The 26,827-nt window shown below is 40.0% G+C and overlaps 1 protein-coding gene across 11 annotated transcripts in view; it reads left to right on the forward strand.

The window, feature by feature from the left end:
- Positions 1–26,827, forward strand: part of ZNF609 (zinc finger protein 609) — a 227,329-nt gene that overhangs the window by 41,711 nt on the left and 158,791 nt on the right. The window lies entirely within an intron of this gene.

A 26,827-nucleotide genomic window follows, 5' to 3' on the forward strand; every position in this document is an offset into this window, starting at 1 on the left:
TGTAAGCACTAGAATTACCCTAACCCTGGCAAAATGCTTACGCTATGAGGAGACACATTGCAATGGAAACCAGATAAGTGAACAGCCAGTTCAAGTCTCCCATCTCTGGCTCCCTCCAGAGTGTATACTCAATGGATGGAATAACTGCTAGGCCCAAACCATTCACATTGTTCTTTGTTTTTTCTTTTTCTTTCTTTTTTTTTTTTTTTGCCAGTCACATAAAGTTGATTTGGTTATGTTATCTATTTAGTGTACAGAAGTATTTTATGACGGAAGAAATCTTGGGGTCCAGAGTTTCTCTATAGTGGAAATTTATGGGTCCATGGATTGAATCCAGCCCAATATAATGATTATTCTTCTGTAGCATTTACTTTTCAGTTCTGACTTTCTTTTCTTTTCTTTTTTTAAATTTATTTATTTATTTATGGCTGCATTGGGTCTCCATTGCTGTGTGCAGGCTTCCTCTAGTTGCGGCGAGCGGGGGCTACTCTTCATTGTGGTGCGCGGACTTCTCATTGCGGTGGCTTCTCTTGTTGCAGAGCACAGGCTCTAGGCATGCTGGCTTCAGTAGTTGTGGCTGGCGGGCTCAGTAGTTGTGGCTCACGGGCTCTAGAGCTCAGGCTCAGTAGTTGTGGCACACGGAGTTAGTTGCTCCACAGCATGTGGGATCTTCCCGGACCAGGGCTCAAACCCGTGTCCCCTGCATTGGCAGGTGGATTCTTAAGCACTCTGCCACTAGGGAAGTCCCAGTTCTGACTTTCTTGTTCCTCACAATCCCACAAATTCCTTCTCTTTAGGTTCCCTTGATCACTGAAGAAATAAAGCCATTTGTATATGCTGACCTCATATCTTATCCTTGAGTTAAACAAAAACCATCCTATAGGCAAACTGAAGAACAGAGCTGTTCTCGTCCTACCAACATAAATATCCTTGAGCCTAATCTCTCTTTCTTAGACCCAGTGCCTTTTGTAACCTCCTTCAGCTACTCTTCATTTTCTGTCCTTTTCTGACTTACACTTAGAATCTATATCATGCTTCTTTAATATCCTGTAGTTGTTTTAATTATTTTTTGTTATTTATGATACTCACTTTTACATTTGTTATTGGTCCAGTCCTAACCGTATGGGATTATATTTCATTATGGAGATTTAGAGAGGGGCTTTTCTTCTCCTCTCCAATTGAAAGTAAGTAACCAGGAAAAAGTAGTCATTTTTATATGTTCTACCATGGGTATTCATTACAGTCTGGACACAGCATTGGTTGTATCAAGAAAACCACTGTACTACTGACTACAGGTTTTTACCTGCTGTGAATAGGATACCTTATTTGAAGGCTTGGTGCCAGTGCTATGCTTCTAGCTGTGTGCTGGTGGCAGCTCTTGGCCAGAACATTGCAGTTGGCCTATAGGACTGGAGAGACAGAAGTTTTCATGTTGAAGAGCTAAGTGAAATGTTTTTGGTTGTAGGCCAATGCATCGCTGAGGAAGAAGGAAAGTACAGTTTGCCACTCCCTGGGAAGCAGTTTGGCTAGAGCAAAGCTACCGGAAATGGAATTCTAAACTTATTGATTTAGGAAGCTTTGGGGTTTTTTCCCTTAGCCTTTGTGAAATGGAGCTTCTTTTCAAAGCAGGGGAAGGGATGGGATAGAGCAGACTTAAAGGCTCAAAATAATGTCACTTTCCAACTCTTCAATCAGCCCTTTTAGAACTAAGCAGGTAGGTGTCCTTAGATATCGCATGAAGAGGAAAAACTGACTGTTGTTTAGAAACCAAGTTAGTTAGGGCTGTCTCTGGCTTCTTCTGGATTAGTGACCTGAAGTGGCATTCAATGCAGAGAAAAGTCTGGAAAGGTAGTTGGAAAATAATACTCCAATGACATTTTCATATTTGACTAATATTTTCAGATTTTTCATTTGTTTTTATTCCCTAGTCACATTTCATCTTCCATTTCATATCTAATAACCAAAAGCAGGAGCAAAGAGTCAGCAAATCCCACTTTAATCCTTCCCATTCCCTTGCACGCATAGAGCTTTTTTTTTTTTTTTTTTTTTTTTTTTTTGCGATACCCGGGCCTCTCACTGTTGTGGCCCCTCGCGTTGTGGAGCACAGGCTCTGGACGTGCAGGCTCAGCGGCCATGGCTCACGGGCCCAGCCCCTCCGCGGCATGTGGGATCTTCCCAGACCGGGGCACGAACCCGCGTCCCCTACATCAGCAGGAGGACTCTCAACCACTGCACCACCAGGGAAGCCCCCGCATAGAGCTTTGATGCTGGTGAAAGCTTGTTGAAATGAACTGGGAGCAGCCTGAGAGGTATGTTTGGATGATTGTGGCAGTGAGGAAGTAGTGGAGTTGGGCTTTGTGATGGTGGGATTTGGAATGAGTGCCTAAATATAAACTTTGATGGTTTAGTTTTATTTTTAACAACAACAAATAAATATTACTACTTTTGCTATCACCTGTTTACTTGCTACTGGCAAGAAAAATAGCAAATGGCTGGTTTATCACCCTTTAGGGATGGTTTTGGGTAGGAACTTGAGATCAGTGTAGTTTAAGACTTGGTAGCAAGAGATGATATCTTTGGCCTAAATAATACCTCCCAAGAAACAAACTTTTAAAGGAAACTTAGATTTTATTTATTTATTTATTATTATTTTCTTTTTGGCCAAGCCATGGGGCTTGCGGGAGTTCCCCAACCAGGGATTGAACCCAGGCCACGGAAGTGAAAGCACAGAATCCTAATCACTAGACCACCAGGGAACTCCCAGAAACTTAGATTTTAATTTGGTGCTCACTTAGTAAAAATTATCTTTTCTTAAATGTTCTCGTACTGACCTTATCTTAGGAAATGGTTCCTTATCATTGTATTTATCCTGCTTATATTCTTCTACATCTTTCAGAAACATTTCCCAAGTTCAACTTGCAGGCTACTGAATAGTAAATCTAGTAGGAGAGACAGAATGGAATCAAATAATCACATGCATATCAGGGTCACTGTCAGAGAAAATATCCATGAAGAAGTTTGAGTAAATATCTGAAGAATGAGTAGTAGTTAATTTGGAGAAGGGAGTTAAATGAATGAACAACCAAGTGGAAATGTCCCTTAAGGTCTGGAGGTTATGAGAGAGAACTGGAAATCTAAAGATATGGGGATTACTAATGTGAACAAGTAAATGGTAATTGATGCCATAAAGGTGGGTGAGCTACCTAGGGAGAATGTGACCCTTGAATGAGACAAAAAGGAAGGGGCCCAGGATAGATCCCTGAGGAGCACCAAGAATGTAGCTAACTTAGATGGCATACTGGGCAGTGCTTCCCTGTGTAATGGAGAGTGTACAAAGCTACAACAGGGAACACATGTCTACAAAATCATTTTTTAATTCTCTGAAAGGGATTATAGAACTTGCTTAGGGGCTTCCCTGATGGCACAGTGGTTAAGAATCCACCTGCCAATGCAGGGGACATGGGTTCGAGCCCTGGTCTGGGAATATCCCACATGCCGTGGAGCAACTAAGCCCGTGTGCCACAACTACTGAGCCTGTGCCCTAGAGCCCGCGAGCCACACCACTGAGCCCGCATGCCACAAAGACTGAAGCCCACGCGCCTAGAGCCTGTGCTCCGCAACAAGAGAAGCCACCGCAATGAGAAACCTGTGCACCACAACAGAGTAACCCCCACTCCCTGCAACTAGAGAAAGCCCGTGAGCAGCAACGAAGACCCAGTGCATCCAAAAATAAAATAAATAAGTTTCTTTAAAAAAAAAAAAAGAACTTGATTAGTTCTGTAGTTAGATTTGGTTTACTGGATTGAGTCATGCTTTAAGGAAAAGTTCCTTCCCCATGCTACTTGTGAATAATGAAAGTGATCTTTGCTTTTTACTTTAACCACTTTCCCTATTTTTTCTGCCTTTCACAGCCTCTTCCAAATCATTCTGAACTTCCACAATGGAATTAAAATGTAAGCATAGAGTTTGTAATTAGACCTGTATTTGAACCCCAGCACTGCCCCTGAATATATGTGGAATCTTGCAAACTGCCTCTCGGAATCTCATTTTCCTTAAATTGTTATGGATTAAAAACACACTGTAAGTGCATAGTATGTGGTAGTCTAGTAGTTGTAAGCCAGCAGCAAATGTTTGTTCTGTTTTATTTTTTCTTCCTTGCAACCTCTCCTGTTTTTCCCAGGCAGGTGAGTTTTTTCATCTGTGATCATGGTAACAGCAGCTTTTCTGCTAGAGCAAAGGAGTTTTGCATTTCAGTGGTAAAACCCCTTACTGGCGAGAAAGTAGAAGGAGGGTTTCTGGAGGGTAATCCAGAAGTTTCAACAACAGCATCATTGGCATTTGGGGCTGAGGGCAGCCCAATGTATTGTAGGATGTTTAGCAGTATCTTTGCCTTTACCCACTAGGTGCCAATAGCATTCCCCCCAAGCTGAGACAAACAAAAATGTCTCCAGACATTGCCAGATGTCCCCTAGAGGGCAAAATCCCATTTGAGAACTATTTGCTAAAATACTGTTTCTTGATGTGGGTGTTACACGGCTGTGTTTATATAATTTTATGTTTATGAAAATGCAGTGAGTTGCATAATATATGCAGTTTTCTGTTGTTAATGTTATGTTTACACACACACACACACACACACACACACACACACACACACACACAAATCTTTAATCTTTTTTTTACCAAAGGCAATAGAGAACCAGGCTCTAACCAATAGCTATGTCTAACTATGTCTAGGTTTTCACTCTCTCTTAATCCCTAAAAGGTGGGATGGAATTATGGGGGGAAAGGGGTCTATGGTAGGATGGAAAGGCAAAAAATAGTCTAAAAATTTGGCTTCCAAATGTCTCTTTTCAACTCCTAGTCAATAGGGTGTGGAATTTCAATGTAGGAAAATTTCTATTACAAGATTTCAGAAATAAGCTCTGGGTGCAGGACAGATTATTAGCAAAACAGGTATCTCCTTTCCCACCCTCTCTTCTGTATTGTGACAGCAAAGGAGAGGGTCACCCGATTTTGGGTCATTTCCACTCTTATGATCTCTTTCTTGATGGCCCATTGAAGTTACTTCTGAAAGTGTTTGCTTTTATCTTTGATATAAAATCTTTCAGTTTTTCTCCACTATGTATGGGTGGGTAAATTGTCCTTCCATATTGGATGATGTTGCCTGCTCCCTGAGAAAACTGTCCCCAGAGAAGTCATTGGATAGGACCTAGGCTGGAAGCAGGAGGTCCAGTAAACCACCTCAGTGTCTTAGGAGGAGTCCAAGAAAAGATCGCGTTTTGAAGTTTGAAAGATCTTGCAAAGAGAGGGCAGGCCTTGGGCCAAGCAGCCTTTGAGGTAGTAACGGGGCTCATAAACGAGAACTGGCATGTGCCCACGGAATTTCTCATCCTGTCTCCACAGTTGGCTGAGGAGGGAAGTGTGTGGAAGGCTCTGTAAGTGGAAGGATTGTTCTTGGCTTTGGCTGTCGTGTGGCTGGAAACAGCAGGGAGGGAGCTTGGACCTGGTCTCTGGAGTCTAGGCATTGCCCTGAGAAGGTTTTTTTCCCCCTTCCATTTCTTGTTGTTAATGTTTTTTTCCCCTCCCCTCCCCAACCCCCTTTAGTACTTAACATTTCAAGGTACAGGAAATAGTTGCATATTGAGTGTTTTATAACTCTTCTAACACAGCCTATTAATATTGGTCTGCCAAGACGAAAGCCGGAAGGGATTTAACTAGGTAGAATCAAGGCTCATAACTTTTATTAAAGTACCCCGAGTAAGGTACCTTCGGTTTATTTGGAAGTGTTTAAGTTTTACTGAAATCCCATCATTGCCAGCATGGTTTTTTAAAAAGGATAGACAGCCATGGGGACTTCCCTTGGGGGCGCAGTGTTTAAGAATCCGCCTGCCAATGCAGGGGACACAGGTTTGATCCCTGGTCTGGGAAGATCCCACATGCCACGGACAGCTAACCCCGTGCGCCACAACTACTGAGCCTGTGCTCTAGAGCCCGTGTGCTACAACTACTGAGCCTGCACTCTAGAGCCAGCGTACCACAACTACTGAGCCCTTGCGCCTAGAGCTGGTGCTCCGCAACAAGAGAAGCCACTGCAATGAGAAGCCCGAGCCCCGCAACAAAGAGTAGCCCCCGCTCGAAGCAACTAGAGAAAGCCTGTGCGCAGCAACGAAAGACCCAACGCAGCCAAAAAAAAAAAAAGACAGCCATGGTGGCTAAACCAAGGAGACCATAAGACCTGAAGTTGGCAGCAACATGAGCCGTCTGAGGACAAAAGGAGAGCGTTGGTATGGGAAAGAAACGTAACTATGTCTCTGGACCCCTGTCCCCTCATTATTCTTTACTGGCCCTGGCAGCTGCCAAAGCTTGCTCAATAGAGTTGTGGGCTGGGGATTGTTTCTTAATCCCTGTAAGGAGTACCAAACCTCAGCTGTGTTATCTAGGCTCTGAGCCTCTGGCACTTGGCTAAGGCACTTGCTGAGGCATCTGGTGACTCTAGACAAAAGCCTATTTTGTCAGTGAGAAGATTGGGGCAAAGTACAAGCATTGTTATCTCTGATGCCCTCAGAGCAAACTGTCTACTTGGCAAGTGGGAGAGTCTTGACCTTGTGAATTACAGCAACCTGTCCACGTGGTTTTAGGTTTCTTTGAGATTATTTTCTACTCCTGAAGTTTCAGCGTTCAGGCATTAAAATCCACTATTAATGCTTTTTTAAAAAAAAGTTTTAAATACAAAAGTAATAAGTGCTTTATTTTAAAGAATTTGGAAAACGCAGAAAGGTAAAAGGAACAAGAGAAAAATCATGTTTAATTCTACCATATTCATTTTCTTAATGGAAGAATTTTTTTAATGTGAAGCTGGCTGAGATTATTTGTTCAGGGCTGGCTTGTACATGACCTATATACCTCATAAAGCTCAATCCTGTTCCCTTAAGTTTAAGCATCTTTTATTTTACCATTTGAGAACTGACCTGGTCGGGCTCTGCTTGGCTAGATTTTATTACATTTGATGAAATCTCACCCTGGAGTATGAAACTATCTTCTATATTTAAGTTTTTATAACTTGTTTTAAGCCAAGTTTTTATCTTCATCTGTGATTGTCTTTAGAAGTCTGGGTGTTCCTGTTTTAAATTAGTGATGGTGAATGAATGTGTAGGGGGAAATGGTTTTGTTATTTTTAAAGGCTAAATATTGACCTGCTTTCTCAAACCCTTTTTTGGAAAGAGGTGTCTGTGGTATCAGTTAACATAATAATTTGCTTTCATTGATGAGCATTGTCAATTTTGTCTTTTGAGATTTCTTGTTGTATAAAAGAAAAGGGCTGTTTTTCATGGAATCTTGAGACAAACTGAGCTACAGGAACTTTTTCTTTTCCCCTAGAGCAACATTTTAGTTAAGGCAACAGCACAGAAACAAATCCTCCCTTTTTCTCTATATAATTTTCTATCTGGATTTATGTTGACCAGTCTGGAGCTTCTGCTTATTAGATATTTACATAGATATTATAGATTTTTGTTTAACTCTTAAAGGTTTATGGTAAAGAAGATGGAAATCTTGGCTTAGTAGGGAAATTATTTTGGTCTTGTTTATTATTCCTTATTAACGTTAAAATGAGACAGGAACTTCAAGACACTGGTGTCTGAAAGTACTCTTTGACATTTGCAGTATCAGGTATAGCCATTCCCAAAAGAGACCTTCATTAATATACCCTAAAGATCTTTTGACAGGACAGAAATGGGGAGAGATGCTAGTTGGGCCTGTTTTTATTTATATTCTCTGAAAGTGTGCATTCTATACTGGTAGGTTATTATTGTAGATTTTCTTTTCGTTTAACATGGAATCTCTCCATATAATAGGAGAGAGAGAGCTTCCAGTCAAAATAATCACTCTAGCAGCTCTGAGACTAATCTTTGGAACTATCTTTTTACAGTCTTTCAAATTTTGGTTTGAAGAAATCAAATCAGACAGAAATGTAGATCAATGGAACAGGATAGAAAGTCCAGAGATAAACCCACACACCTATGGTCACCTTATCTTTGATAAAGGAGGCAAGAATATACAATGGAGAAAAGACAAGCTCTTCAGTAAGTGGTGCTGGGAAAAGTGGGCAGCTACATGTAAAAGAATGAAATTAGAACACTCCCTAACACCATACACAAAAATTAACTCAAAATGGATTAAAGACCTAAGTGTAATGCCAGACACTATAAAACTCTTAGAAGAAAACATAGGAAGAACACTCTATGACATAGATCACAGCAAGATCCTTTTTGACCCACCTCCTAGAGAAATGGAAATTAAAACAAAAATAAACAAAATGGGACCTAATGAAACTTAAAAGCTTTTACACAGCAAAGGAAACCATAAACAAGACAAAAAGAATGGGAGAAAATATTTGCAAATGAAGCAACTGACAAAGGATTAATCTCCAAAATTTACAAGCAGCTCATGCAGCTCAATATCAAAAACACAAACAACCCAAACCAAAAATGGGCAGAAGACCTAAATAGACATTTCTCCAAAGAAGATATACAGATTGCCAACAAACACATGAAAAGATACTCAGCATCACTAATCATTAGAGAAACGTAAATCAAAACTACAATGAGGTATCACCTCACACCAGTCAGAATGGCCATCATCAAAAAATCTAGAAACAATAAATGCTGGAGAGGGTGTGGAGAAAAGGAAACCCTCTTGCACTGTTGGTGGGAATGTAAATTGATACAGCCACTATGGAGAACAGTATGGAGATTCCTTAAAAAACTAAGAATTACCATATGACCCAGCAATCCCACTACTGGGCATATACCCTGAGAAAACCATAATTCAAAAAGAGTCATGTACCACAATGTTCATTGCAGCTCTATTTACAATAGCCAGGACATGGAAGCAACCTAAGTGTACATCAACAGATGAATGGATAAAGAAGATGTGGCACATATGTACAATGGAATATTACTCAGCCATAAAAAGAAATGAAATTGAGTTATTTGTAGTGAGGTGGATGGACCTAGAGTCTGTCATAGAGTGGAGTAAGTCAGAAAGAGAAAAACAGATACTGTATGCTAACACATATATATGGAATCTTAAAAAAAAATGTTTCTGATGAACCTAGGGGCAGGACGGGAATAAAGACATAGACATAGAGAATGGACTTGAGGACAAGGGGAGGGGGAAGGGTAAGCTGGGATGAAGTGAGAGAGCAACATTAACATATATACACTATCAAATGTAAAATAGATAGCTAGTGGAAAGCAGCTGCATAGCAGAGGGAAATCAGCTCGGTGCTTTGCGACCACCTAGAGGGGTGGGATAAGGAGTGTGGGAAGGAGACGCAAGAGGGAGGGGATATGGGGATATATGTATGCATATAGCTGATTCACTGCTTTACAGCAGAAGCTAACACAACACTGCAAAGCAATTATACTCCAATAAAGTTGTTAAAAAAAAAAATCAAATCAGGATTGACACCTAATAGTAGGTTTTGACCATGAGATTGATTTAAGAATTTAAGGAAATCTAGGAAAATCTTTGTAAATCTTCCATGTTATTAACTTAAATTTTATATGAATAGAAGGTTGAGAAATTATGTAGCCCAAGCTGTGGGTAGAATTTCTGTTTTTTCCATGTTTATCAGATGGCTTTAATGTTCCTGCCTTTCCTTATTTATTGTCAAAAGGTAGAAATTAACCTATTTCTAGAATCCATTAATGACTAATAGATGGTTGGAGAATTTGGTTGCAAGAGGTGAGCTAAACAGGTTATAGATGGGGATTTTTTTCCCTTCATACACAATTTAAAAATTTAAGATAGTCAAATTTCCTTTTTTTAAGTGTATATAACTCAGTGGTTTTATATACTGCAACCATCACCAATACTTAATTCCAGAATATTTTCATCACCCCATTAGCAGTCTCTCTCCCACACACACACACGCGTGCGTGCGTGCACACGCGCGCACGCGCACACACACACGCACACACACACACACACACAGCCATTCTCCCTTTCTCCCACCCCCTGCCAACAACTAGTCTACTTTCTGTCTCTATGGATTTGCCTATTCCGGACATTTCATGTAAATGGAATCACACAGTATGTGACCTTTTTGTGTCTGGCTCCTTTCACTTAGCATAATGTTTTCAAGGTTCATTCATGTTGTAGCACGTATCAGTACTTCATTTCTTTTTATAGCTGAATAATGTTCCATTATATGGATATATCACATTTGTCTATCCATCCATCATTGATAGACATTTGGGTTGTTTCCACTTTGGGGCTATTATGAATAATGTTGCTGTGCATTTGTGTATAAGTTTTTGTGTAGACATGTATTCTTTTGGGAATATACCTATGAGCAGAATTGCTGGGTCATATGATAGCTTTATATTTAACTTTTAGAGGAACTGCCAAACTTTTTCCTAAATCAGCTGCACCATTTTCCATTTCCACCAGCAATGTATGAAGATTCCCGTGTCTCCACATCCTCGTCAACACTTGTGATTGTCCATTCTTTGATAATAACTATCCTAGTGAGTGTGGAGTGGTATCTCATGGTTTTGATTGGCATTTCCCTAATGACTAATGGGCATCATTTCATGTGCTTATTGGCCATTTATATATCTTCTTTGGAGATATGTCTATTCAAATTATTTGCCCATATGTTTTTTTCTTAAAAAATTTGTTTTTGTTTTGCCCGTATTTTTAATTGAGTTGTTTGTCTTTTTATTGTTGAGTTGTAAGAGTCTTTATTCTGGATACTAGTCTAGTCTCTTAACAAATATATGGTTGGCAAAATTTTCTGCTGTTTCTGTGGACTGTCTTTTCACTTTCTTGATAGTGTTCTCTGAAGCACAGAAGTTTTAAGTTTTGAGGTATTCGTTTCATCTTTTTGTCCTTTAGTTGCTTATGCTTTTTGGTGTCTTTTTTTTTTAATTAGTTAATTTATTTGTTTATTGCCATGCCTTGGGGCTTGCGAGATCTTAGTTCCCTGACCAGGGACTGAACCTGGGCAACAGCAGTGAAAGCATCAACTCCTAACCCTGGACCACCAGGGAGCTCCCAAGGTGTCATATTTTAAACCATTGTCATGAAGGTTGACATCTATGCTTTATTTTATTAGTTTCATGGTTTTAGTTGGGTTTTTCTAAATAAGTTTATTTATTTATTTTTATTGTTGGCTGTGTTTGGTCCTTGTTGCTGCATGCGGGCTTTCTGTAGTTGCAGCGAGCTGGGGCTACTCTTCGTTGCAGTCTGTGGGCTTCTCGTTGCAGCAGCTTCTCTTGTTGCGGAGCATAGGCTCTAGGTGCGTGGGCTTCAGTAGTTGTGGCACGCGGGCTCAGTAGCTGTGGCTCCTGGGCTCTAGAGCGCAGGCTCAGCAGTTGTGGTGCGTGGGCTTAGTTGCTCCGTGGCTTGTGGGATCTTCCCACACCAGGGCTCAAAGACGTGTCCCCTGCATTGGTAGGCGGATTCTTAACCACTGCGCCACCAGGGAAGTCCCTGGTTTTAGTTTTTACAGTTAGATCTTTGATCCATTTTGAGTTAATTTTTGTACATGGTGTGAGGTAAGGGTCCAACTTCATTCTTTTACATGTGGATATCCAGTTTTTCCCATCGCCACATATTGAAAGGGGTGTTCTTTCCCCATTGGATTGTCTTGACACCCTTGTAGAAAATTAATTAACCATAAATGTATGGGTTTTTATCCGGGCTCTCTGTTCTGTTCCACTAATCTACATGTCAATCCTTATGCCAGTATTACCATCTTGATTACTATAGCTTTGTAGTAAGTTTTGAAACCAAGAATTGTGAGTTTTCTGACTTTGTTCTTCTTCTCAAGAGTTTTTGGATTCTGAGTCCCTTGCCTTACCATAGGAATTTTAGGATCAGGTTGGTAATTTCTGCAAAAAAAAAAAAGGTAGCTAGGACTTTGATAGAGAGTGAGTTGAATCTGTCACATAATTTAGAGAGTACTGCAGCCTTAACAGTTTTCCAATTCATGAACATGGGATCTCTTTCCATTTACTTAGGTCTTTAGTTTCTTTTAGTGATGTTTTGTGGTTTTCAGAGTACAAGGCTTGGACTTTTGTTAAATTTATTCCTAAGTGTTTTATTCTTTTAGATGCTATTTTTTGTTGTTGTTTTGTTTTTCTTTTTCAAATTCTTTTCCCATTTAGGTTATTGCAGAATATTGGGCAGAGTTCCCTGTGCTATACAGTAGGTACTTGTTGGTTATCTATTCTAAATATACCAGTGTGTGCTCGTCAATCCCAAACTCCCAATCTGTCCCTCCCCGCAACCCTCCCCCACTGGTAACCATAAGTTTATTCTCTAAGTTGCAAGCCTGCTTCTGTTTTGTAAATAAGTTCGTTTGTATCTTTTTTCTTTTTAGACATATAAGCAATATTATGATATTTGTCTTTCTCTGTCAGACTTACTTCACTTAGTATGATAATCTCCAGGTCCATCCATGTTACTACAAATGGCATTATTTCATTCTTTTTAATGGCTGAGTAGTATTCCATTGTATATATGTACCATATCTTCTTTATGCATTCATCTGTCGATGGACATTGAGGTTGCTTCCATGTCTTGGCTATTGGAAACAGCGCTGCAGTGAACACTGAGGTGCATGTATCCTTTCGAACCATGTTTTTCTTCAGATAATATGCCCAGGAGTGGGATTGCTGGATCATGTGGTAGTTCTATTTTTAGTTTCTTAAGGAACCTCCATACTGTTCTCCATAGCGGCTGTACCAATTTACATTCCCACCAACAGTGTAGAAGGGTTCCCTTTTCTCCACACCCTCGCCAGCATTTATTGTTTGTAGATTCTTTTTTTTATATATATGTACATTTATTTATTTATTTTTGGCTGCGATGGGTCTTCGCTGCGTGTGGTCTGTCTTTAGTTGCATCGAGTGGGGGCTACTCTTCGTTGCGGTGTGAGGGCTTATCATTGTGGCGGCTTCTCTTGTTGCAGAACACAGGCTCTAGGTGCACGGGCTTCAGTAGTTGTGGCACACGGGCTTAGTTTTTCCACGGCGTGTGGGATCTTCCTGGACCAGGGCTCGAACCCTTGTCCCCTGTATGGCCAGGTGGATTCTTAACCACTGTGCCACCAGGGAAGCCCTGTAGATTCTTTGATGATGACCATTCTGATTGCTGTGAGGTGATATCTCATTGTAGTTTTGAATTGCATTTTTCTAATAATTAGTGATGTTGAGCATCTTTTCTAGATGCTATTGTAAGTGGAGTTGCTTTCTCACTTTCATACTCGAGTTACTTATTGCTGTGTATAGAAATACAGTTGATTTTTATTTATTGATCTTGTATCTTGCTTCCTTGCTGAACTCATTTACTAGCTCTAATAGTTTTTCCATGCATTCTTAAGGATTTTCTCTGTATCAGATCATGTCATCTGCAGATAGAGATACTTTTACTTCCTAATATGGTTGTCTTTTTTTCTTTTTCCTTGCCTAATTGCCCTGGCTATAACCTTCGGTACAATGTTGGATAGAAATGGCAAGAACAGATATCCTTGGCTTGTTCCTGATTTTAGGGGAAAACATTTAGTATTTTACTATTAAGTATGATGTTAACTGTGGTTTTTTTCAGAGGTGTCCTTTATTAAAATGGAGTTTTGAAGGGAACATTTATACTCTTGTTTGAGATTTAAGAGTATTTTTATTTTTTAATTTAAAAAAATTTTTGGCCACTCTGTGCTTGCGGGATCTCAGTTCCCTGACCAGGGATTGAACCCAGATCATAGCAGTGAAAGCCTGGAATCCTAACCATTAGGCCACCAGGGAACTTTATTTTTATTTTTCATAACAAATAGTCCTTGAGGTAGGGGCATGTGTGTGAGGGTGGGGTTGGAGAAACCTGTGTAATGTAAAGTATAAAAGATTGAGAGTACCTGGATCCTAGTGTCCATTCTACCACTTAAATTGTGTAACTTAGGACATTCTGTTTTATTCTCTGTGCTTCCTTCATTCATGCTTTCCGTTCATCAGATATTTATTTATTTATTTATTTTTAAATAAATTTATTTTATTTATTTTATTTTTGACTGTGTTGTGTCTTCGTTGCTGCACGCGGGCTTTCTCTAGTTGTGGTGAGCGGGGGCTACTCTTTGTTGTGATGCGCGGGCTTCTCATTGCGGTGACTTATCTTGTTGTGAATCACGGGCTCTAGACACGTGGGCTTCAGTGGTTGAGGCTCGCGGGCTCAATAGTTGTGACACACGGGCTTAGTTGCTCTGCGGCATGTGGGATCTTCCTGGACCAGGGCTCGAACCCATGTCCTCTGCATTGGCAGGCGGATTCTAAACCACTGCGCCACCAGGGAAGCCCTATCAGATATTTATTGAACGTCTTTTTTTTTTATATGAAGATGGAGGTGTTGGGTATATGTTGATTTGTGGGCATGTGTTAAGGCCCTGCTTATTTTCAGATTTCAGCATGGTTTTGGTGTTAAGACTGGCCTTATATGTAGATAGCATTAGTGCTACTTACGTGTCAATCTCTTATACTTCCATTTTTTCAAACTTCTGTAGTCACAGCAAGGACCCCCAAATCCTTGTCCTCTGCCCTGACCTCTTTCTAAAGTTTGGCCATGGTTTCCAGCTGCCTAAAATTTCCTGGCTTGGTTGTCCCAAATGTACTTCAAACTCACAATGTCCAAAACAAAATTGCCCCTAAAGCCCATCTCATGTTTTCGCAGTTTCAGTAGTGGGAATATTTCCTTCCTTTCAGCCAAACTAGAAACTTCTGAGTCATCCTTACCTTTTCCTCTCTGCTCAGATCTAGTGCATCACAAAGGCCCTTTGAGAGACTATATGTTGTATATCTCTTTTTATGTCCCCTCTTCTCTGTACTTGTTGCCACTTCTTTTGTTCAGACCCTTATCATTTTGTACCTGGACCACACTCTACTCTCACCCTCTTTCATTCCCACTTCGTAAATTGTCATTCTGGACCCAGTTTAAACATCACTTCTTCTTTATGGCATATTCTTGTTAGCCAAGTCTTCAGACTTCAGGATGAAATTAAACATCTTTCTATTAATGTTATGGAATATTTGAATATTGTATAGGTATTAATAACATATGTTGTAAAATCATACAGACTTGAGTTTGGATCCTGGTTATTAATAGCTGTATGACCTTGAGCATATTACTCAGCTTCTCTAAGCCTGTTTCCTATCTTAAAGTAAAGCTAATAACTATTTCATAGAGCGGAAGTGAAGATTAAATGCAGTATAGATAACCAATGAGAACCTACTGCACAGGGAACTCCACTCAGTGCCCTGTGGTGACCTAAACGGGAAGGAAATCCAAAACGGAGGGGATATATGTATATGTATATCTGATTCACTTTGCTGTACAGCAGAAACTAATACAACATTGTAAAGCAACTATACTCCAATTACAAAAAAAATCTGAGGTATCAAAAACAAAAAGATTAAATGCAGTTATAGAGGTAATTAATGATTATAGTAATCATGGCCACGATACATTGAACATTTGTTATTTGCTAAACATTGAGCTAAATATAATACTCGATACAAATTGCTTATTAAAAGCATCCAGCTTAGTGCCTATTGTATAGCAGACATTCAGTTAAAAAAAGGTAGGGACTTCCCTGGTGGCACAGTGGTTAACAGTCCGCCTGCCAGTGCAGGGGACATGGGTTCAATCCCTAGTCCAGGAGGATCCCACATACCGTGGAGCAACAAAGCCCATGCGCCACAGGTCCTGAGCCTGAGCTCTACAGCCCGCGAGCCACAACTACTGAGCCCGCGTGCCACAACTACAGAAGCCCGTGCTCCGCAACAAGAGAGGCCACCGCAATGAGAAGCCCTCAACGAAGAGCAGCCCCTTCTCGCCGCAAGTAGAGAAAGCCCGCGCGCAACAACGAAGACCCAATGTGGCCAATAAATAAATAAACAAATTTATTTAAAAAAAAATAAAAGTAGTATTTTCTGTGTTGTTTTCTTCCACTGTGCAAGAACCATGCCTTATCTTTATGAAGACAGTATGGTAGATCATCAATAGACAGCTGCTGAATTTGAATTTATTTACTGTGATTTGACGAAATGTTAGGAGGTTTTATAACATTCCCTGCCAACTTGACTGCACTTTCTTTGGGATTTAAAGGTTTTGAGTTTCCTATTAAAGTATACATACCCCTGGAGAGAGATAATACCTTGTGCTATTTATGAAGAACTGTCCTGTGGGAATTAGTTGTCTATCAGCTGCTTTCTTTTTTTTTTTAACATCTTTATTGGAGTATAATTGCTTTGCAATGGTGTGTTAGTTTCTGCTTTATAGCAAAGTGAATCAGTTATACGTATACATATATTCCCATATCTTTTCCCTCTTGCGTCTCCCTGCCTCCCACCCTCCCTATCCCACCCCTCTAGGTGGTCACAATCCAGGTAGCTGATCTCCCTGTGCTATGTGGCTACTTCCCACTAGCTATCTGTTTTGCGTTTCATAGTGTATATATGTCCATGCCACTCTCTCACTTTGTCACAGCTTACCCTTCCCCCTCCCCATATCCTCAAGGCCATGCTGTAGTAGGTCTGTGTCTTTATTCCCATCTTACCCCTAGGTTCTTCATGACCTTTTTTTTTTTTTTCTTAGATTCCATATATATATGTTAGTATACGGTATTTGTTTTTCTCTTTCTGACTTACTTCACTCTGTATGACAGACTCTGGGTCCATCCACCTCACTACAAATACCTCAATGTCATTTCTTTTTATGGCTGAGTAATATTCCATTGTATATATGTGCCACATCTTCTTTATCCATTCATCTGTTGATGTACACTTAGGTTGCTTCCATGTCCTGGCTATTGTAAATAGAGCTGGAATGAACATTTTGGTACATGACTGTTTTTGAATTATGGTTTTCTCAGGGTATATGCCCAGTAGTGGGATTCCTGGGTCGTATGGTAGTTCTATTTTTAGTTTTTTTAAGGACCCTCCATACTGTTCTCCATAGTGGCTGTATCAATTTACATTCCCACCAGCAGTGCAAGAGGGTTCTCTTTTCTCCACACCCTCTCCAGCATTTATTGTTTCTAGATTTTTTGATGATGGCCATTCTGACTGGTGTGAGATGATATCTCATTGTAGTTTTGTTTTGCATTTCTCTAATGATTAATGATGTTAAGCATTCTTTCATGTGTTTGTTGGCAATCTGTATATATTCTTTGGAGAAATGTCTACTTAGGCCTTCTGCCCATTTTTGGATTGGATTGTTTTTTTGTTGTTGTTATTGAGCTGCATGAGCTGCTTGTAAATTTTGGAGATTAATCCTTTGTCAGTTGCTTCATTTGCAAATATTTTCTCCCATTCTGAGGGTTGTCTTTTGGTCTTGTTTATGGTTTCCTTTGCTGTGCAAAAGCTTTGAAGTTTCATTAGGTCCCATTTGTTTATTTTTGTTTTAATTTCCATTTCTCTAGGGGGTGGGTCAAAAAGGATCTTGCTGTGATTTATGTCATAGAGTGTTCTGCCTATGTTTTCCTCTAAGAGTTTGATAGTGTCTGGCCTTACATTTAGGTCTTTAATCCATTTTGAGTTTATTTTTGTGTATGGTGTTATGGAGTGTTCTAATTTCATACTTTTACATGTACCTGTCCAGTTTTCCCAGCACCACTTACTGAAGACGCTGTCTTTCCTCCACTGTATATTCTTGCCCCCTTTATCAAAGATAAGGTGACCATATGTGCGTGGGTTTATCCCTGGGCTTTCTATCCTGTTCCATTGATCTTTCTGTTTTTGTGCCAGTACCATACTGTCTTGATTACTGTAGCTTTGTAGTATAGTCTGAAGTCAGGGAGCCTGATTCCTCCAGCTCCATTTTTCGTTCTCAAGATTGCTGTGGCTATTCGGGGTCTTTTGTGTTTCCATACAAATTGTGAAATTTTTTGTTCTAGTTCTGTGGGAAATGCCAGTGGTAGTTTGATAGGGATTGCACTGAATCTGTAGATTGCTTTGGGTAGTGGAATCATTTTCACAATGTGATTCTTCCAGTCCAAGAACGTGGTATAATCTCTCCATCTATTTGTATCATCTTTAATTTCTTTTATCAGTGTCTTATAATTTTCTGCATACAGGTCTTTTGTCTCCTTAGGTAGGTTTATTCCTAAATATTTTATTCTTTTTGTTGCAGTGGTAAATGGGAGTGTTTTCTTAATTTCACTTTCAGATTTTTCATCACTAGTGTTTAAGAATGCCAGAGATTTCTGTGCATTAATTTCGTATCCTGCTACTTTACCAAATTCATTGATTAGCTCTAGTAGTTTTCTGGTAGCGTCTTTAGGATTCTCTGTGTATAGTATCATGTCATCTGCAAACAGTGACAACTTTACTTCTTCTTTTCTGATTTGGATTCCTTTTATTTCTTTTTCTTCTCTGATTGCTGTGGCTAAAACTTCTAAAACTATGTTGAATAAGAGTGGTGAGAGTGGCAGCCTTGTCTTGTTCATGATCTTAGTGGGAATGGTTTCAGTTTTTCACCATTGAGGATGATGTTGGCTGTGGGTTTGTCATATATGGCCTTTATTATGTTGAGGAAAGTTCCCTCTATGCCTACTTTCTGCAGGGTTTTCATCATAAATGGGTGTTGAATTTTGTCAAAAGCTTTCTCTGCATCTATTGAGATGATCATATGGTTTTTCTCCTTCAATTTGTTAATATGGTGTATCACGTTCATTGATTTGCATATATTGAAGAATCCTTGCATTCCTGGAATAAACCCCACTTGACCATGGTGTATGATCCTTTTAATGTGCTGTTGGATTCTGTTTGCTAGTATTTTGTTGAGGATTTTTGCATCTATGTTCATCAGTGATATTGGCCTGTAGTTTTCTTTCTTTGTGACATCTTTGTCTGGTTTTGCTATCAGGGTGATGGTGGCCTCGTAGAATGAGTTTGGGAGTGTTCGTCCCTCTGATATATTTTGGAAGAGTTTGAGAAGCATAGGTGTTAGCTCTTCTCTAAATGTTTGCTAGAATTCGCCTGTGAAGCCATCTGGTCCTGGGCTTTTGTTTGTTGGAAGATTTTTAGTCACAGTTTCAATTTCAGTGCTTGTGATTGGTCTGTTCATATCTTCTATTTCTTCCTGATTCAGTCTTGGCAGGTTGTGCATTTCTAAGAATGTGTCCATTTCTTCCACGTTGTCCATTTTATTGGCATAGAGTTGCTTGTAGTAATCTCTCATGATCTTTTGTATTTCTGCAGTGTCAGTTGTTACTTTTCCGTTTTCATTTCTAATTCTATTGATTTGAGTCTTCTCCCTTTGTTGCTTGATGAGTCTGGCTAATGGTTTATCAATTTTGTTTATCTTCTCAAAGAACCGGCTTTTAGTTTTATTGATCTTTGCTATTGTTTCCTTAATTTCTTTTTCATTTTTTTCTGATCTGATCTTTATGATTTCTTTCCTTCTGCTAACTTTGGAGTTTTTTTGTTCTTCTTTCTCTAATTGCTTTAGGTGCAAGGTTAGGTTGTTTATTTGAGATGTTTCCTTTTTCTTAAGGTAGGATCTTATTGCTGTAAACTTCCCCCTTAGAACTGCTTTTGCTGCATCCCATAGGTTTTGGGTCGTCGTGTCTCCATTGTCATTTGTTTCTAGGTATTTTTTGATTTCCTCTTTGATTTCTTCAGTGATCACTTCATTATTAAGTAGTGTATTGTTTAGCCTCCATGTGTTTGTATTTTTTACAGATCTTTTCCTGTAATTGATATCTAGTCTCATAGCATTGCAGTCGGAAAAGATACTTGATACGATTTCAATTTTCCTGAATTTACCAAGGCTTGATTTGTGACCCATGATATGATCTATCCTGGAGAATGTTCCATGAGCACTTGAGAAAAATGTGTATTCTGTTGCTTTTGGATGCAATGTCCTATAAATATCAATTAAGTCCATCTTGTTTAATGTATCATTTAAAGTTTGTGTTTCCTTATTTTCATTTTGGATGATCTGTCCATTGGTGAAAGTGGGGTGTTAAAGTCCCCTACTATGATTGTGTTACTGTCAATTTCCCCTTTTATGGCTATTAGTATTTGCCTTATGTATTGAGGTGCTCCTATGTTGGGTGCATAAATATTTACAATTGTTATATCTTCTTCTTGGATCGAGCCCTTGATCAGTATGTAGTGTCCTTCTTTGTCTGTTGTAATAGTCTTTAAAGTCTATTTTGTCTGATATGAGAATTGCTACTCCAGCTTTCTTCTGATTTCCATTTGAATGGAATATCTTTTTCCATCCCCTCACTTTTAGTCTGTATGTGTCCCTGGGTCTGAAGTGGGTCTCTTGTAGACAGCATATATACGGGTCTTGTTTTGTATCCATTCAGCCCGTCTGTGTCTTTTGGTGGGAGCATTTAATCCATTTACATTTAAGGTAATTATCGATACGTGTATTCCTATTCCCATTTTCTTAATTGTTTTGAGTTTGTTATTGTAGGTCTTTTCCTTCTCTTGTGTTTCTTGCCTAGAGAAGTTCCTTTAGCATTTGTTGTAAAGCTGGTTTGGTGGTGTATCAGCTGCTTTCTAATCTGTGAAAGATCTTGCAGGATGAGACTGGAGGGGAAGAAAGGGGAGAGGAAGAGACCTGAACACACAGTATCATGGGAAACAAAGTCACTGTTTCCCATTTACCTGAGAGTTACTGACTCTCTCTCGTAATTTGTAATGCACATCATACCACCTAACATGCAGGGGCAACATTTGGTAGCCTCGGCTCTGCTGTAGAACCATAGGATTAGACCATGTAAAAGTAAGTCATTTCTGTTACTTGAAGGTCTGAATTAGTTATCACTTTGTGATGTTATTAGCATGATTGCAGATTCATTCCCTGTAAAGACAGTTAATAGCTTTATATTGAGTATTGAGAGAGAATATTCTAGACATAGCCCCTAAATTTGGCCAGCTGTTTTGTAAATGGTTGTCAGCTATCACCTACCCAATAAGCTGCCCAGAGGATTGTTGAGCACAAGATCGGATGATAAACCTGAAAGCACTGAAAAGGCTGTACAAATGCAAAGTGTATTATTCCAGACTTTAATACAGTACCTGACTTTGGAAAACTCATTTAACTTCCTAGGCCTCAGTTTCCTTATCTCTAAAATGAAAAACTTGGAAAAAGATATTTCCAAGGCTCCTGCCAGTTCTAAAATTCGGGAGACGCCATTCTCTCTTGCCTTCTAACTGGTATCCCTTGCTTCCATGCAGTCTTAACACATCAGCTGTAGTTATTCTTTTAAAACTTGTCCGTCACTCTTCATGTCTTTCCTCAGAACCCTCCATTGGCCCTTCATTTCATTGAGAGAAAAAGCTGATGGCCTGTACGTCCTTACATGATCTGTGCTTCTCACTGCCGTGCCTCTATGGCCTTATCTCCTATGTTCCCCCTCTCTCAACTCCTCTGCAGGTGTTCCTTGAACATCTCAGGTGTGCTCCTCTTGCCTTAGGACTCTCACACTGAAAGTTTCGGCTTCTAGAATTCATAGACAGCAGCATTGCCAACTCCCTCATCTCCTTCAAGTTTTTACTCAGATGTCACCCTGCTTTTTTTGTTTGTCTGTTTGTTTGCTTTTGGGGGTACACGGGCCTCTCACTGTTGTGGCCTCTCCCGTTGCAGAGCACAGTCTCCGGACGCGCAGGCTCAGCGGCCGTGGCTCACGGGCCCAGCCGCTCCGCGGCATGTGGGATCTTCCTGGACCGGGGCACGAACCCGTGTCCCCCGCATGAGCAGGTGGACTCTCAACCACTGCGCCACCAGGGAAGCCCTGTCACCCTGTTTTAAATTTGCAGCTGCCTCTGCACTGCTTCTCCCCTACTTCTTTACCCTGCCGCATTATTTTCTCTCAAAGCTCGTATGTCCTTCTAATTTAGTAAAATGTGTACTTAACTCTTATGTTTATTGTTTATTGTCTGACTCTATCTGCTAGAATATAAGCCCCATTCACCCGTGTTTCCCAAGCAACTTTAAGAGGACCTGGCCTGGGCTTCCCTGGTGGCGCAGTGGTTGAGAGTCCGCCTGCCGATGGAGGGGACGCGGGTTCGTGCCCCGGTCCGGGAAGATCCCACGTGCCGCGGAGCGGCTGGGCCCGTGAGCCATGGCCGCTGAGCCTGCGCTCCGCAACGGGAGAGGCCACAACAGTGAGAGGCCCGCGTACCGCAAAAAAAAAAAAAAAAAAGAGTACCTGGCCCATTAAATATTTGTTAAACATATGATGGGCTGTGCAATGTAGTGAGTACTAATCTCATTTTTAGCTGATATAAGCCTCAGTTGACTCATTTATGAAATGCTGGTTTTGATCTCTATCTTTATGTAAGAGGCTTTCCTCAGATATCTGATAGTCCTTGGTTGTCTGCTCATGTTTTAACCACCTTTAAGATGGGGCACTGAATGATTGAGTGGAAGCTGAGTGCATCAGCAGAGCATATTATGGTTTTCACAGTGAGATGGTTAAGTTGGCAAACCCTAGATTTCAATATCTTTAGGTCTTTCTTCATGGGTTTACCAGATTCCTTAGAAAAGCCTCTTCTAATCCTCATGGAAGGTAAGATTTTGCTGCCAGCTCTCTTTGGCCAGGTGAATAGAAGAGGACTGGGGCCTTGGCCTTCAGCATTCATTATGCTTAAGTCCACATTTAATCCCCTTATTTTAGTTTTTAATTATTGTTTTTTAAATATTTATTTGGCTGCATCGGGTCTTAGTTGCAGCATGCGGGCTCTAGGGTGTGCAGGCTTAGTTGCCCCGTGACATGTGGGATGTTAGTTCCCTGATCAGGGATCAAACCCGCATCCCCTGCATTGGAAGGCAGATTCCTTTTTTTTTTGGCTGCATAGGGCTTAGTTGAGGCACGCGGGATCTTTCATGGCAGTGCACAGGATCTATGTTGTGGTGCGTGGGCTCCTCTCTAGTTGTGGCATATGGGCTCCAGAGCACATGGGCTATAGTTTTGGTGTGCAGGCTCCAGAGCGCGTGGGCTCTGTAGTTGCAGCACGCGGACTCTCTAGTTGTGGTGTGTGGGCTTAGTTGCCCCACGGCATGTGGGATCTTAGTTCCCCAACCAGGGATCGACCCACGTCCCCTGCATTGCAAGGCGGATTCTCAACCACTGGACCACCAGGGAAGTCCCTAATCCCCTTATTTTAGAGGTTCCTCCGGTCCTCCCCTATGCCTGGAGCACTCTAGTCCAGAGATCCTCTGTTTGACCCATTCCAGAGAATAAATCTCTAGTCTTCTGATTTCGGGATGATAACTGAATGAGAAAAGGGATTGAGGATATAATTGCTTCTGAAACAATTTTCAGTCACTCTTATTCAAACTAAATCACCAGGCTCTCACCCACCCACCCCCAGCTTGAGTTATCTGGCGCCAGCAGTTCCTGAGCTCTTGGGGGGAAGAATCTGTGGTGTTGATTGTTACAGTTGAAAGTTTTCTCCATTGCAGGATTAGTATTCAGCATTCTTATGTTGACTTAACCTGTTACAATACTTTCATTTCCTTTCTAGATTCCAGAATGTTAACTGTTGTTTCTTCTTCCCTTCCTTGTGGGTTTGTCTTTTAGAAAATCCTTCAGTGTAGTTTTAGTGTGTTTTTGTCTACTGTATTTATTGTAGCTATTTTCTTCTCTGTCATTTGTCTTTTGTTTTTAATTGACATTTTAACTGAGATAGTTATTTAGAGTCACATGCAGTTAAAAGAAATAATACAAAGGTTCCCTTGTACACTTTACCCATTTTCCCCCAATAGTAACATTTTGCAAAACTATAGTATAAAATCAACCAAGATAAGGACATTGATAGAATCCACCAATCTTATTCAGATTTCCTTGGTTTTGCTTGTTGCTTGTTTCTATGCAGTTTTATCACATGTGTAGGTTTGTTTATCCACCACTATCAAGATTCTGACCCAGTTCTCCACTACAATCAGCATAATTCTCTGGAGATTCATCAAGGTTGTTGTGTGTAGTAGTTTACTGTTTTTTATTGCTGAGTTTCTATGGTATAGGTGTGTATGTGCCACAGTTTAACCAGTCACCTGTTGAAGGACATATGGACTGTTTCCAGTTTGGAGCTTTAACGAAAACAATTGCTGTGAACATTCATATACAGGTTTTTGTGCCAACATAAGGTTTCGTTTCTCTGGGATAAATGGTAATTGTGTGTTTAGTGTTTTAAGAAACTGACGAATTATTTTTTCCAGAGTGTCTGTGCCATTTCACATTCTTACTAGCAATGCATATGAGATCTTTTTTTTTTTTTTTTGTATCCTTCTCAGCATTATCACTGTTTTTACTTCAGTCATTCTGATAAGTGTGTGGTAGTATTTCATTGTAGTTTTAATTTGCATTTCCTGGGGCTTCCCTGGTGGCGCAGTGGTTGAGAATCTGCCTGCTAATGCAGGGGACACGGGTTCGAGCCCTGGTCCGGGAAGATCCCACATGCCGCAGAGCAACTAGGCCCATGAGCCACAACTACTGAGCCTGCGCGTCTGGAGCCTGTGCTCCGCAACAAGAGAGGCCGCGATAGTGAGAGGCCCGCGCGCCGCGATGAAGAGTGGCCCCCGCTTGCCACAACTAGAGAAAGCTCGCACAGAAACGAAGACCCAACACAGCAAAAATAAATAAATTAATTAATAAACTCCTACCCCCAACATCTTAAAAAAAAAAAAATCTTAAAAAAAAAATTTGCATTTCCCTAATGACTAACATTGTTGAAGTTCTTTCATGTATACTTGTTTGTCATCAGCATATCCTCTTCTGTGAAATGTCTCTGAATGTCTTTTGCCCATTTTATAATTGTTTGTTTACTGTTGTTTTTAGTGTTCTTTATATATTCTAGATCCAGTCTTTTGTGAAATATTTTCGCCCAGTCTGTAGCTTATATTTTTATTCTCTTTACATGAGCTTTCACAGAGCAAAAGTTTTTAGTTTTGATGAGGTCTAATTATCAATTTTTCCCTTTATAGATTATGTTTTTGGTGTCAAGTCCTAAGAACTCTTTACCTAGCCCTAGATCCTGAATATTTTCTCCAATATTTCTTCTAAAATTTTTATAGTTTTATGTTTTACACTTAAACTGTGATCCATTTTGAGTTAATTCTTATAGAAAGTGTGAGGTTTAGGTTGCAGTTCATATTTTGTGTGTGTGCTTAGGATGTCCAGCTGCCCCAGCACCATTTTCGAAAGGGTTCTCCTTCCTTCATTGGATTGCTTTTGCACCTTTGGCAAAAATCATTTGAGCATACTTGTATATGTCTATTTCTGGGTTCTCTGCACTGTTCCATTTATTTATGTGTTTACCCCTCTGCCAGTAGTACCACATTGTCTTGATTACTGTATAAGCCTTAAATTAGGGTGAGTGATTCTTCCCATTTTATTTTTCTTTGTCAGGGTTGTTTTAGTTACTTATATGGAAAGGCCACGTCCTTTAGTTTATCTGTATCTACACAAAACCTTGCTAGTATTTTGATAGGAACTGCACTAAGGGCAGAATTGATATCTGTCAATTTTTTTGTTTACTGATGCGTTTTTGATCTAATAGAAGTTTATAGTTAATGAAATCTGAGGGTTTTTTTTTAAATGACTCCTGAATTTCACGTTTAATTTAAAAACAACTTCCTCACCCAAGCTTATAACAATATTAACCTGTATTTTTTTCTTGACTCTTTGTTAAGCCATCTGATATTTATTTTGGTATTCTATAGGAATCTAATATTCTGTTTTCTAAAACCCAATTGGTTCGGCTTCCCCGGTGGCGCAGTGGTTAAGAATCCGCCTGCCAATGCAGGGGACATGGGTTAAAGCCCTGGCCCGGGAAGATCCCACATGCCGCAGAGCAACTAAGCCCGTGCGCCACAACTACTGAGCTTGCGCTCTAGAGCCCTCGAGCCACAACTACTGAAGCCCATGCACCTAGAGCTTGTGCTCTGCAACAAGAGAAGCCACCGCAATGAGAAGCCCACGCACCGCAACGGAGTAGCCCCCGCTTGCCACAACTAGAGAAAGACCGCGTGCAGCAACGGAGACCCAACACAGCTCAAAATAAATAAATATAATAAAATTTAAAAAAAAACCAATTGAAGAGTTAGTTGTCCTCATCATTTACTGATTATTATTCATAGTTTTTCATTGATTTGAGATGCCATCTTTATCATAATCTAATCTATGTATTTGGTCTGTTTCTGGGCTTTCTTGTCAGTCCAGTCATCTATTACATCATCATATCACAGTTTAATGATCTGCTCTAGGCCTATGAGACAGTGCAGTGTCTAGCAGGAGGCATAGCATGATAGTTAAGAGCTTAACTTGGAGGTTAGACTTGCCTAGTTGAATGGTATTTCCCCGTTTACTAACTAAATGACTTAGTGCGAGTTCTTTAAATTCTCTAGACCTCAGTATCATCTGTAAGATGAGGATTATAGTATTACATACATTAGAGGGTTATTGTGAAGATTAAAAGCATTAATATATGTAAAGCTCTTTTAATGCTGTGTAACATAGGGCCATGTAAGAGTTAGACTGCATAGTTGTTCTCGTATTCCTTCTTTCCAGGATAGCTTTCAAAATGCTTTTTATTCTCCCCTAAATCCAATTCAGCTATTGACTGGAATTACATTGATTTTATAGATTTAGTTTGAGGGAGAAATGTTCTTTATAATAATGTAATAAAGTACTGTATTATCATTATATAATATTTGTTTACCACCTAAGAACATGCCATAATCTCTTCATTTACTCAAGTCTAGAGTCTTGTGTCAGTTCTGGCTTAATAGATGGAGAGAGTGTTTTTTG

The sequence above is a fragment of the Monodon monoceros genome, unplaced genomic scaffold, assembly GCF_005190385.1.
Source record: "Monodon monoceros isolate NGI ecotype Baffin Bay Population unplaced genomic scaffold, NGI_Narwhal_1 Super_Scaffold_21, whole genome shotgun sequence".
Lineage (NCBI taxonomy): Eukaryota > Metazoa > Chordata > Mammalia > Artiodactyla > Monodontidae > Monodon > Monodon monoceros.